Here is a 13,266-nt window from a genome sequence, read left to right on the forward strand (position 1 = left end):
ATCCTTTACTAACAAAAATATAAATCTGCATCAGGGACACAAACGGCAATACAAAGCTGAAGAGGGTTCTAGCTCCCCTCTGCTTTATTTAACCACTTGCTTACTGGGCACTTAAACCCCCCTCCTGCCCAGACCAATTTTCAGCTTTCAGCGCTGATGCACTTTGAATGACAATTGCGCGGCCATACAACACTGTACCCAAATGAAATTTTTATAATTTTTTTCCCACAAATAGAGCTTTCTTTTGGTGGTATTTAATTACAGCTGGGAGTTTTATTTTTTGCTAAACAAACAAAAAAAGATGCAAAATAAAAATAAATAAAAAATCATGTTTAACCACTTAAGGACCGCCGTATTGCCATTGTACATCATCGCAATGGCACAGGCAGGCACAAGCACGTACATGTACACGCCTGCCTTCCAGCGGGTGGGGGGTCCGATCGGACCCCCTACCACTGGATACAGCGGTCCGGTTTGCTTCAGGAGCGATCCGAGATGAGGGGATGGCCGTTGGTTTCTGGCCACCCCCTCTGGATCGCTCCTGGCCAATGAGAAGCTTCCTCCCACTGTGTATTTTATACACAGGAAGGAGGAAATGATGTCATTCTCCTCGGGGCGGTCTTTTTGACCGGACTACGAGGAGAAGTAAGTGCACCAAAACACTACTCTAACACATAGGTACACATAGGTACACAAACCCCCCCCCCCCCAGTCACAGTGTCACTGATTGCAGTGAACATTTATTTACTGATCACTGCATTCAGTGTCAGTTGTAACAGTAAAAACTGTCAGGGCAGTTAGTGTTAGGTCCAGGGTAGCCCCCTACCCCCCCCAATAAAGGTTTAACCCCCTGATTGCCCCTAGAGTTAACCCTTTCACCCCCTTTTGCCAGTGTCACTAAGCGATCATTTTTCTGATCGCTGCATTAGTGTCGCTAGTGTCGCTAGGTAGCTAGTTTTTTTTACGTTCACCGCCAGGTTTTTATAGCGCTAGGTACCCCAATATACTACCCAATAATGGTTTTAACCCCCCGATTGCCCCTAGTTAACCCTTTCACCCCCTTTTGCCAGTGTCACTAAGCAATCGTTTTTCTGATCGCTGCATTAGTGTCACTAGTGCCGCTAGGTAGCTAGTTATTTTTTTAGGTTCACCGCCAGGTTTTTATAGTGCTAGGTACCCCGATATACTACCCAATAATGGTTTTAACCCCCTGATTGCCCCTAATTAACCCTTTCACCCCCTTTTGCCAGTGTCACTAAGCGACCATTTTTCTGATCGCTGCATTAGTGTCACTAGTGTCGTTAGGTAGCTAGTTATTTTTTTAGGTTCACCGCCAGGTTTTTATAGCGTTAGGTACCCCCATATACTACCCAATAATGGTTTTAACCCCCTGATTGCCCCTAGTTAACCCTTTCACCAGCGATCACAGTATAAGTGTCACTGGTGACGCTGGTTAGCCAGTTAGTTATTTAGGTTCCCCGTCAGGTTTTTATATAGCGCCAGGGACCCCCATATACTACCTAATAAAAATGTGAACCCCCTGATTGCCCCTAGTTAACCCTTTCACCACTGATCACCGTATAAGTGTTACGGGTGACTCTGGTTAGTTAGTTTGCTTTTTATAGCATCAGGGCACCCACCATTTATTACCCAATAAAGGTTTAACCCCCTGATCACCCGGCGGGTGATATCAATTAGGTTTTAGGGTCAGGGTCTGCGTCGCCCCAGGCAGCGCTAGGTTAGTGCCAGTACCGCTAACACCCACACGCAAAGCATAAACCTCCCGTAGTGGTATAGAATCTGAACAGATCAATATCTGATCTGATCAGATCTATACTAGCATCCCCAGCAGTTTAGGGTTCCAAAAAAACGCATTGTTAGCGGGATCAGCCCAGATACCTGCTAGCACCTGCGTTTTGCCCCTCTGCCCAGCCCACCCAAGTGCAGTATCGATCGATCACTGTCACTTACAAAACACTAAACACATAACTGCAGCGATCGCAGAGTCAGGCCTGATCCCTGCCATCGCTAACAGTTTTTTTGGTAGCATTTTATATTTAAATCCGGAAGGCAGTGCTTGGTTTTCGGGGTCCCGTACGTGGCTAGGCTCCCAAAAAGTTCCCCCACATGTGGTATCCCCGTACTCGGGAGAAGCAGCAGAATTTATTTTGGGGTGTAATTTGACTTATGCCCATAGCATGTGTGAGCAATATATCATTTAGTGACAACTTTGTGCAAAAAAAAAAAATTGTAAAATTCCTGCAACTTGTGGCAAAATATAAAATATTTCATGGACTCAACATGCCTCTCAGTAAATAGCTTGGGGTGTCTACTTTCCAAAATGGGGTCATTTGGGGGGGTTTTGTGTTATTTTGACATTTTATGGCCTTCAAAACTGTGATAGGTAGTGAGGAGTGAAATCAAAAATTTGCACCCTTAGAAACCCTGAAGGCAGTGATTGGTTTTCGGGGTGCCGTACGCAGCTAGACTCCCAAAAAGTCCCACATATGTGGTATCCTCGTACTCAGGAGAAGCAGCAGAATATATTTTGGGGTGCAATTCCACATATAACTATGGCATGTGTGAGCAATATATAATTTAGTGACAACTTTTTGTAAACTTTTTTTTTATTTTTTTTTGTGTCATTATTCAATCACTTGGGACACAAAAAAAAATATTCAATGGGCTCAACATGCCTCTCAACAACTTCCTGGGGGTGTCTACTTTCCAAAATGGGGTCATTTGGGGGGGGGTTTGTACTGCCCTGCCATTTTAGCACCTCAAGAAATTAGATAGGCAGTCGTAAATTAAAAGCTGTGTAAATTCCAGAAAATGTACTCTAGTTTGTAGACGCTATAACTTTTGCGCAAACCAATAAATATACGCTTATTGACATTTTTTTTACTAAAGACATGTGGCTGAATAAATTTTGCCCTAAATGTTTGACTAAAATTGAGTTTATTCGATTTTTCTTATAACAAAAAGTAGAAAATATAATTTTTTCTCAAAATTTTCGGTCTTTTTTCATTTATATCGCAAAAAATAAAAATCGCAGAGGCAATCAAATACCATCAAAAGAAAGCTCTATTTGTGGGAAGAAAAGGACGCAAATTTCGTTTGGGTACAACATTGCATGACCGTGCAATTACCAGTTAAAGCAGTGCAGTGCGAAATTGTAAAAAGACCTCTGGTCCTTAGGCTGTTTATTGGTCCGGGGCTGAAGTGGTTAATAGTTTGTTATAAAATTTTGCAAACAGGTCATTTTTCTCCTTCATTGAAATGCGCTGATGAGGCGGCACTGGTGGGCACTGATGGGCGGCACTGGTGGGCGGCACTGGTGGGCACTAATAGGCACAGTTAAGGCGACACTAAAAGGCACAGATAAGGTGGCACCGATAGGCACAGATAAGGCAGTACTGATGGGCACAGATAAGGCAGCACTGATGGGCACTGATAGGTGGCACTAAGGGGCACTGATAGGTACCACTGATAGATGGGACTGATGGGCACTGATAGGTGGCTCTGCTGGGCGGCACTGATGGGCACTGGTAGATGACACTGATGGGCACGGATATGTGGCACTAAGGTGCAGCAATGTTGTTGAGGCAGATTGTGGGCACTGATAGGTGGCACTGTGGGCACTGATGTATGGCACTGTGGGCACTGATGTATGGCACTGTGGGCACTGATGTATGGCACTGCTGGGTGGCATTATGGGCACTGATGGGTGGCACTTTATTAATGCTCTGGGGGTTACTGGCAGGGGGTAGGTGGGCACCGATACACTGGCTGTGATCGGGACTGATGTCCCGATCAGGGCCGCCGGTGATCGGCTTTTTTTTTCTCTCCTCGCGCTGTCAGCGCGAGGAGGAAAAATAGCCGATTACCGGCTCCGTTTTGTCACATGATCAGCTGTCATTGGCTGACAGCTGATCACGTGGTAAGGGGTCGGGATCGACCCCTTGCTCGGATCGGTGATCAGGCGAGTCTCATTGACTCGCCGATCACAGAGCGCCCCGCGTGCTCCCCTCAGGGAGCGCGCAGGCCGCTCGTGCACGGGACAACGTCAATAGACGTAGTCCCGGCAAAGGAGGTCCGCGCTGTAGCCGTCATTCGGCTATAGCGCGGATCTCAAGAGGTTAAAAATGTATTTCTGTCTGCGTTGCTGTTGGAGATTTCCCATCACTTCTTTTCTAGTGAAGCCGTTGTCACCAGAACAGGAAGTGAGAAGAAACCTTCTTAGGGAGCCTCAGGAAGCAGTAAAAACAGACTCGGCTTCTAAACCTTCCCCACTCAATCCAAAAATTATTTACATTTTTTTTTTGTAATAAAGTGATGCTTTAATAGAAACTTAGTGGTTACTTTAAGGAATGTTCACTTTTCACAGTGTAACCTTTGGAATTACAGTAGCAGACCAGTATCAGTTTTGCCTTGAAATAACCGGTCAGACTATAAATATTTGCATTTTACCACATCAGTCTCCAATTTTGGATTAAGATCAAGTTTGTCCAGCAACAGACATGTAGTGAAAACAAACTTGTGACTCGTCTTGTTCTGGGGATGCTTTTCTATTGTGTTTTGTAGAACGATTTGTATTTTTACCAGTTAACAAGCAAGCCAAAAACTTTTTCTTTTGTTTTAGACAGAGTAGGGAATGGTTAAGATCGCTGTTAGTTTATTTTATGTTTTTGTGCTCTCTGTTCTGTTAGGTCTCATTTAGAAATGCAGTTGGGGAGGGGGGAGGAGGGTAAAATGTGTGGTTGAGCTGCATATTTAACGCCTCCTTCGCCAAGCTGCAAAAGGCAACAGACAGAGCTGTTTACATGCTTTGCAAAACGAACCAACATGTAGTAATTGGCAGACGGTAAACCCGCCAAATGTGACCCATTACGGTAAACAAGGAAGCACCACAAATGCCACGCAGCCAGTTGCACATTTGTCACATCTGTGAAATCTTAACACTTTGGATTTCTCTTTGCTTTCTGTCTGCCCTATAGGGACACAAGCAGCAAAAGAAAACAGACATTGTCTAAAACTAAAATAAATACATTTTGTACATTTTAACCACTTGCCATCTACAGGCTGTTTAGAAGCGGCCTGGAACTCAAAACAAGCCACAGCCGCGAGCTTGGTATCTTTATTTTTTTAAGCCAGCTCCCAGTTATTTAGTTAAAGTGATCCAAGTGGCTGTATAGTTGCCGGATCACTTTTACAGTATTACGGTATTGTGATGGCAAAAATAGTTAAAATGAAATTTTAAAAAAAGTGTTAAAAGATGTTAAATAAAAAAAAAACTAAAAAGTTACACCACCCCTGTCGACCTGTGCACACATGCGAATGCAAACACGTGTGTATGGTGTGTGCTTGTATATAAACACCACACATGCAAGGTATTGCTGCGAACATTGGAACGAGAGCAATAATTCTAGGGCCATCATTGACTGTTATCTCTCATTTTAAAATCCGTAAAAGCTTTTAGGCCCCTTTCACAGGGGGTGGACTCCATTTAGATCAGCAGGGGATCTGTTTGTTTATGCAGAGCGGACATGGACCGAACCTGTTCCCTGTCCATTTACACCTGACTGCAGTCCAATTTGATTTACCTAGATAGAGGGGGGGGGGGATCCTCTTCTTTTATTTATAGCAGATGGGGTTAAATTGGAAGTAGGTGGGTGTAAACAGACACAAGTCCGTTTACACCTGCTGGTCCATGGGGTGAAAGGAGGGTCTGAGTGTTGCCTATTGACATTTTTGGGTATCGTGATTTTTCCCAATTTAACAGACACACACTGAAAATATATAATATTCTCACATATATAATATTCTGAAAGGTTTAAATAATTTTCCAGCCAAAAAACATGTGTACAAAAAAATGAAAAAAACAAAAAATGCTCTGGAGGGGAAGTGGTTAAGGGCCTAGGACAGGGGTAGGCAACCTGAACACTCCAGCTGCGATGAAACTACAAATCCCATCATGCCTCTGCCTCTAATGCCTTGTACACACGGTCGGACATTCTGACAACAAAATCCGTCAGATTTTTTCAGACGGATTTTGTCCTAAACTGGTGTTGCATACACACTGTCTGACAAAGTTGTCGGAAAATCGAATAGTTCGGAACGTGATGACGTTCGTTCGTTACGACGGAACTACGTTGAGGCTAGTAGCCAATAGCCTTGGTCTCATAATTTGATCTGAGCATGCGTCACACTTTGTCTGATCGAAATTCTCTACAAGCGATCGGAAAAGGTCTGATCGGATTTTTTTTGTTGGAAAATTTGAGATCCTGCTCTCAAATTTTTTCCGTCGGAATTTCCGATGGAAAAAGTCTGATAGAGCCCACACATGATCAGATTTTCTGACAATATAATCTGATCGGACCTTTTCCGTTGGAATTTCCGACCGTGTGTACAGGGCATTAGATTCATGCCTGTGATTGTCAGGGTCTTGCAATGTCTCATGGGACTTGTAGTTTCAACACAGCTGGAGGGCCGAGGTTGCCTATCCTTGGCCTAGGACATACCCTGCATGGCCCCATTCACACAGGCGCCTCCGCCATGCGGAATCCGCTTGCTCAGCAGGGGGTCTCTCCGCCGATCCCTGCTGAACAGGCGGATGACAGGTCCATGTCTGCTCCGCTATGCAGAGTGGACACAAAGTCCTGCAATTTAATGGAATCTGCCAAACAGATGGAAAATAGGACCACAATCCATCTGTTTTCGTGGACAGGATCAGATCGAATATCGGTGGGTGTCAGCGGACATGTGTCCGCTGACATCCGCTGCTCCATAGAAGAGACAGGAGGGTCCAATCAGGTCTGCCTGAAAAACTGACAGGCAGACCTGATTGGGCAGCCCGTGTGAAAGAGGCCTAAGGCCGCGTACACACGCGGGGACTGTTCGCCCAACTTTGTTCGTCAAACAGTTTGAGCGGACAGTCCGCTCAAAATTAGCATGGACGGACTTGGCCACACACGACGAACGAACAGGCCGCTGAAACTTGCGCGATGACGTGAACGGCACGTACGACGGGACTAGAAATATGACGTCCTATACACTGCAATGCAACCTTCGGCGTGTAAATCCTTTCTGAGCATGCGCGGAACTTAGTTTGACGAACAAGCCTACACACGGGTGGACTGTCCGCTCAAACTAAGTTTCAGCGGACAGTTTTACGGAATTTCCGAAAAACTTTGTTCGTCAGACTGTCCGCTGAAACTGTCCGCTGAAGCCCACACACGAGCGGACTGTCCGCCGAAACACTGTTCAGCGGACAAAGTTGAGCGAACAGTCCCCGCGTGTGTACGCGGCCTTAGTCTTCTTATCGTCCCTTGAAAGGCACATGTTTGCAGATGAAATTACCAGGCCTGTTTGACTCTGGTGGCACCCCAGGATTCCCTCTCTTTGGAAGGACGTCCTCTCACTTCCTGTCCCATAGCCAAAACAGGAAGTGAACGCAAATCGCTGCAGTTTGGACACAGATGACAAAAAAAAAAAACCTTAGAGGGGTTATAACCCTCCCTTACTCTATCTAAAATGAAAAAAACAAGTTTTGCCTTCAGTGACAGTGTAATTCATTTTCACCCAACTACTTATCTGTCTTCATGTTCTGTATATATGGCTTGATTCATGCTGAATGTTTAATCCTTTCGCCTACTATTGCTTTTTCCAGTTCATGCTGTATATTTTGACTAATACTGAAGTGACATGTGATGACTTATCCTCAAGAATTTTTCCGTCTATGTTTTACATTTTTTTTTCTAAATCTCCACATCAGTTTACAGTTCTTAATTCTTCTGCATTACTTGAACCTCTGTCAGGGAATTCAAAGTTGCTCTAACACTGCTTTTCTGTTGGTAGCTCCCTTAAAGTGATATTCAGGGCAACTGTTTTGTTGTTATTAGAATAAAAAATATGTTAAACAGCATTGCACAGAATAGTCCTTTACCTCTTCTTTGGTGGTGCTCCACCAGCACTGCTCCTTCTTCCGAGTGCCCCTATAGCAATCCATGTGCTATGGGGGCACTGAGGGTGGGTGCGCTCCTAAGTTGGGCTGTGTGTGTCTATAGACTCACTCCTCACAGGATTTGACTAACAGCAGGAGCCAATGGCTCCCGCTGCTCTCAGTGAAGTCAGGAAGAGAGGTAGGTAAGTGTTTAGGGATAGAGGGGGGTGGGGGCACAACAAGTAGTGGGACATTTTTTTCCCTAATGCAGGAAATGCATTAAGGTAAAACATTTTGGACTTCATAAAGAATTACTTGCACCGGGTTCAGGCAAGTATTTGCCCCAGTGTGGGTAACACGTGGCACGTGAGGCAAATTCAGGTAGTGCCACTGTAAGAATCTATTACTGTGGCAGCAGAAAACTTCTTAAAGAAATACCACCAGGTCTCTCTTTAAGAAACTGGCAGTAATTAATATCAACTCCAAAGTGGCAAGCAGAAGTATTCCAGTATTTAGAGCAGGCCGTGCCTGTGCTGGTAAGCTGTCATGTATGTGACAGTTTCCCAAACAGCACTCTATCTCCGGGCCTTATTTAGCTGTCTGTCAGGGGATTCCCTGGCTAAAAGCTGAATGTAAACAAAAAGGGTCGGGGATGTAGCTAATGTCATTATCCAAATATGGGAAACGTCCAAAATTTGTAAATGGCTTGTCAAAGGGTAGGCGGAGCCTGATGGGGAATAGAGAGACTAGTTCCCCATCAGGTCTGCTCCACTTTTCAGTGACAGTGCACAGGAGTGCCCTAAGTTTTAAAAAATTTACTTAACGGCTTGCCGACCGCCTCACGCCGATATACGTTGGCAGATGGGCTCGTACAGGCAGAATGACGCACCTGTACGTTGCCCTTTAAGAGGCAGTCAGCGGGTGCATGCGTGCACCCGCAGCAAGCTCCATGAGTCAGGTCACGGGTCCCGTGGACTCTATTGCCATGGGGAGGAAGAATGGGGAGATGCTAACGTAAACAAGCATCTCCCTGTTCTGCCTAGTGACAGTGTCACTGATCTCTGCTCCCTGTGATCGGAGCAGAGATCAGTGACATGTCACACGTAGCCACACCCCCCCCACAGTAAGGAACACTCCCCAGGGCACACTTAACCCATACACTGCCCACTAGTGGTTAACCCCTTCACTGCCAGTGTCATTTACACAGGAATCAGTTGCATTTGTATAGCATTGATTGCTGTATAAATGACAATGGTCCCAAAAATGTGTCAAAAATGTCCGATCTGTCCGCCATAATGTTGCAGTCACGATAAAAATCGCTGATCGCCGCCATTACTAGTAAAAAAATATATATATAAAATTAATACAAATGCCATAAAACTATCCCCTATTTTGTAAACGCTATAACTCTTGTACAAACCAATCAATAGACGCTTATTGCGATTTTTTTTTTTACCAAAAATATGTAGAAGAATACGTATCGGCCTGAGGGAAAAAAATTTTTTTATATATTTTTGAGAGATATTTATTATAGCAAAATGTAAAAAATAATGTGTTTTTTTTTTTTTCAAAATTGTCGCTCTTTTTTTGTTTATAGCGCAAAAAATAAAAACCGCAGGGGTGATCAAATACCACCAAAAGAAAGCTCTATTTGGAGGAATAAAAGGACGTCGATTTTGTTAAGGAGCCACGTCGCATGACCACACAATTGTCAGTTAAATCAACGCAGTGCCGAATTCGCAAAAAGTGGTCTGGTCCGGAAGGGAGTAAATTCAGGCTGAAGTGGTTAAAGTGGTTCTAAAGGCAGAAGATTTTTTTTACCGTATCTGAATTTATGTAAAAAACATTCTGCATGTATTAATATATCAAGCCTATCGCTTTGTCTTTCCATTATTTGCTTTGCCATGTTTTCACAATTGTATTTCCATCTCAAATGTATATTTTCCAACACTAATGACTATTTGTATGTCAGACAGTTCGAAAGACTCACATGACTGACAAGATAAATTATGTTGTTTTCAATAAATTAATATAAGATTGAGATTCGGCCTCAATTTTAGCCCCCATTTACTTAAAAAATTACAACCTACTATAAAAAGAAAAGAAAAATCCCTTATAGTATTACGTAGAATCAAGGGTGCATCTACAACATACTTACCAAAACCTTATCCCAGTCTCTAGGACACTACCACTCCAACCAATGGCCCACACTTGCTTCGGCCTCCTTCGGGGTAGTCCTGCCCAGATCATGTTCATTTTCTCAGTGGTTTTGCCCAGATCATGCCTACTTTCTTGGTGGTCTTGCCCCTAATTATGTGGGTATTGCCCCCTTATGGCTACAATCCCCTCAGCTGATACCCTTTGAGTTACTGCACATGCTCAGTAACTCAAATTAGGACATGGCATCATTAGGGCAGAAGATAAAGATGGGCACTGCCCCAGCAAATTCGATACAGTTGGCATTTATGTTATAATGAGGTGAGATGTAGCTTTTATTTTTCGTTGTATGTAATTGAGTATTCATTGCAAAGTGATTTTTTTAGTGGTTGTAAACCTCAGACATGAAATATGAACAAATCATATTCCTCTAAAGCATGGGTAGGCTACCATAAAGTGGAGTTCCACCCAGAAATTTAACTTTTGCGGATCTGACTCCTGTCTAAACCAGGTATCCGTGCCCACTGCCGGGAAAAGATGGCTGCACAATCTCCCGCCCTCCTCCTTCCCCGCACCCCCCCCCCCCCCCCCCGCTGCCTTCTGGGAGACTCACATATCCTAGAAGATAGCAGGGACCATTCACAAAGTGCAGCACGGCTCACGCATGCGCAATAGGAAACAGGCTGTGAAGCCGCAAGCCTTCACTTCCTGTTTCCCTTAGTAAAGGTGCCGGCACCTGCAACCGGAGCTGATGGACAACTTGGCTTGGCATGCCAACATCGCAGGCTACCAGGTAAGCGTCCTTATATTAAAAGTCAGCAGCTACAATATTTTAAAATAAAAAAATTTTTTTTACCCAGGCGAAACTCCGCTTTAAAGTGGTGGAGGGCTACCCGAACAACATGAGAGAAGTCAAAGATCACCGGGCACAGTGTAACCTCGTCACACCTGATTTCCGTACTGCCATGTCACCATTGCGTTCACTGCATGGCAATTATGGGTTTTAAATCAGATGGTACAAATTGAACCAGGTGCTGAGCATCACAAATCTAGAAAGGCCTCAACATTGCCCCATCCTAATATAACAGATAATTTGAAAAGAAACACACTTTTACTCCTCTAGGGAGAGGACTTTAACATGGACAAGTGGCCATACAAAATATACAAGATAAGATTGAAATAGCAATACGTAATTTAATAATATAGAAACATTAAAATTGACAAAATGCAATATACATGGCATCTGTTTACAAACATCAACAAATAATTGTGCATATCCTGTTATGTTGTGTGCTACCCCAATCCATCTGTAGAAGACCCTGCAGTGGACAGAGAACAGCGAACCCAACGCGTTTCGAGATCTTACATCAATAAAATCTCGTCATCAGGGGTGTATAAAATCGCATCACATAAAAAAGGGGGGAAAAAACAGGATATCTGAAGACAAAAAATACAACAAAATTGATATCAATATTAAAGAGAAACAGGGTTAGATACAGGATAACTAAATGTTTGAGGGGAGGGAGAAAAAATAAATAAAAATAAATAAATTTCTAAAAAAATTCTCTTTTTTTTCTTTTTTCCCCTTCCTTCTCTTTTATATAATTTTTTTATTATTATGATTTTCTCTCCCTCATATATTTAGTGGTAGAGGACAACAGACCTCAGTCACCACTATGGTGACAGAAGATCAATAAATCGCACAATCAAGATAGTGTGCAATGGTGAGAGGGGAAGATAAAAACCGCTCTTAACCGTCCTGGACAGTGGGAGATGCACCAGTGGTATTCACAGCCGTCATAAAAATGAATATGAACCACGTAAAAATGTACTCACAAGGGACATCACATTGCAGTGTACCCAAAACTATTTTACATAGGATTATATAACCCAACTCAAATGAAAATAGAAAGTATAACTGCATATCTAAAAATAAATATAAGGATAAAGATAAATATATACCAATAAACCTACTACAGGGAATGATTAGCGAGTGCTACATCCACTGTTGCGTCTTAACATCAGAAAAAATGGTGCTTGCATGAACACAACAAATGCTAGAGCATACAATATAGTAATGATGATAGATACCTGATCACAGTACAATTAGGTTGCATAAGCAAGTACTATAGTGTGCATCCAAGAAGCCGCCACTCAAAATTAGTCAAAAAGGGTACGCCAATTATTTAGGTATATGAAATAAGCAGGCCCTAAAGGAAGAAAAGAAAAATGATGTACACAAGTGATGAACAACAATATAGGGCCAGAAAAATAAAGGAAAAAACCTTACAACACCAATGAATGAGGGCTGCTCTCAGGCTCACGTCCTGGAGCTGCCAGGATAGAGCCTGAACTAAATGCAGCCATCAATTAAATCAGGGCAGGTCTAAGGGGTGGGCCTGTAAAGGTATGGCAGCCAATAAAATAAATGAGAGGGCGGTCCTGGGTGCAGTGGCACGAAAAGAATACATCCAGCCTACCGTCGCCAAAACAACAAGCGCGGCGTAGCTGGACTCAATAACAAACGCCAGAGCAGAGAAACAATCGTGCATGCGGCGTGGTAAACAAGCCTGCCGCTGCTATGGAGACGTGCAGGTGATGTAATTACGGCATAGTACTGGTGTAATTACGTACCACGTGGCGTGCACGCCTGCCGTTGTCATGGAGACGTACACGCCACAGTAAAACAACAAGACGCAACCCGGTGGGTGGTCCCTCGAGACGGCAGAGTCCCGAAGAACCCCCACACATGGAGGAAACGAAGCCGCCAATCCCCTGAATCAACGCATAGCAACATGGCATAGCGGGAAACAGGGAGCAGCAGCATAAGGGACAGAAGCTGTCCCGCGGCGCAGGAATGCCGGACGCGCGATCCGGAGAGGCCAGATCGCGTCCGTGCAATAAAGGGAGGCCGGACCAGCGGAGACAGGAACAGCCTCCCGTGCGCCGAGTGGGTACAGTGTCACGGGGTGCAGCAAAGAATGAAAACCATAGGGCATAATCATAAGTCCAGGACAAATTGAAACCAAAAAGACAAAAAAGATATATAATGGATGAGAGAGAAAAAAACATATATTATTACAAAAAAATACAAAAAACAAAAAAAACTAATTTTTTTTTTCCCTTTTCTCCCATACAACATTCCACATGATCAGCTCCATTGGATT

At 43.7% G+C, this 13,266-nt stretch overlaps 1 protein-coding gene and 1 long non-coding RNA gene across 4 annotated transcripts in view; one reads left to right on the top strand and one right to left on the bottom strand.

Moving 5' to 3' along the window:
• Positions 1 to 9,996, top strand: part of LOC143983665 (uncharacterized) — a 37,385-nt gene extending 27,389 nt beyond the window's left edge. The window contains exon 2 of the long non-coding RNA XR_013274631.1: positions 9,540 to 9,996. This is a non-coding gene — a long non-coding RNA (uncharacterized LOC143983665). The remainder of the gene's footprint in view (positions 1 to 9,539) is intronic.
• The window catches only part of B4GALNT1 (beta-1,4-N-acetyl-galactosaminyltransferase 1), a 213,191-nt gene that overhangs the window by 158,826 nt on the left and 41,099 nt on the right, over positions 1 to 13,266 (bottom strand). The window lies entirely within an intron of this gene.

Source organism: Lithobates pipiens, unplaced genomic scaffold (genome assembly GCF_037356315.1).
Source record: "Lithobates pipiens isolate NorthernLeopardFrog02 unplaced genomic scaffold, aLitPip1_a1.2 Scaffold_16, whole genome shotgun sequence".
NCBI lineage: Eukaryota > Metazoa > Chordata > Amphibia > Anura > Ranidae > Lithobates > Lithobates pipiens.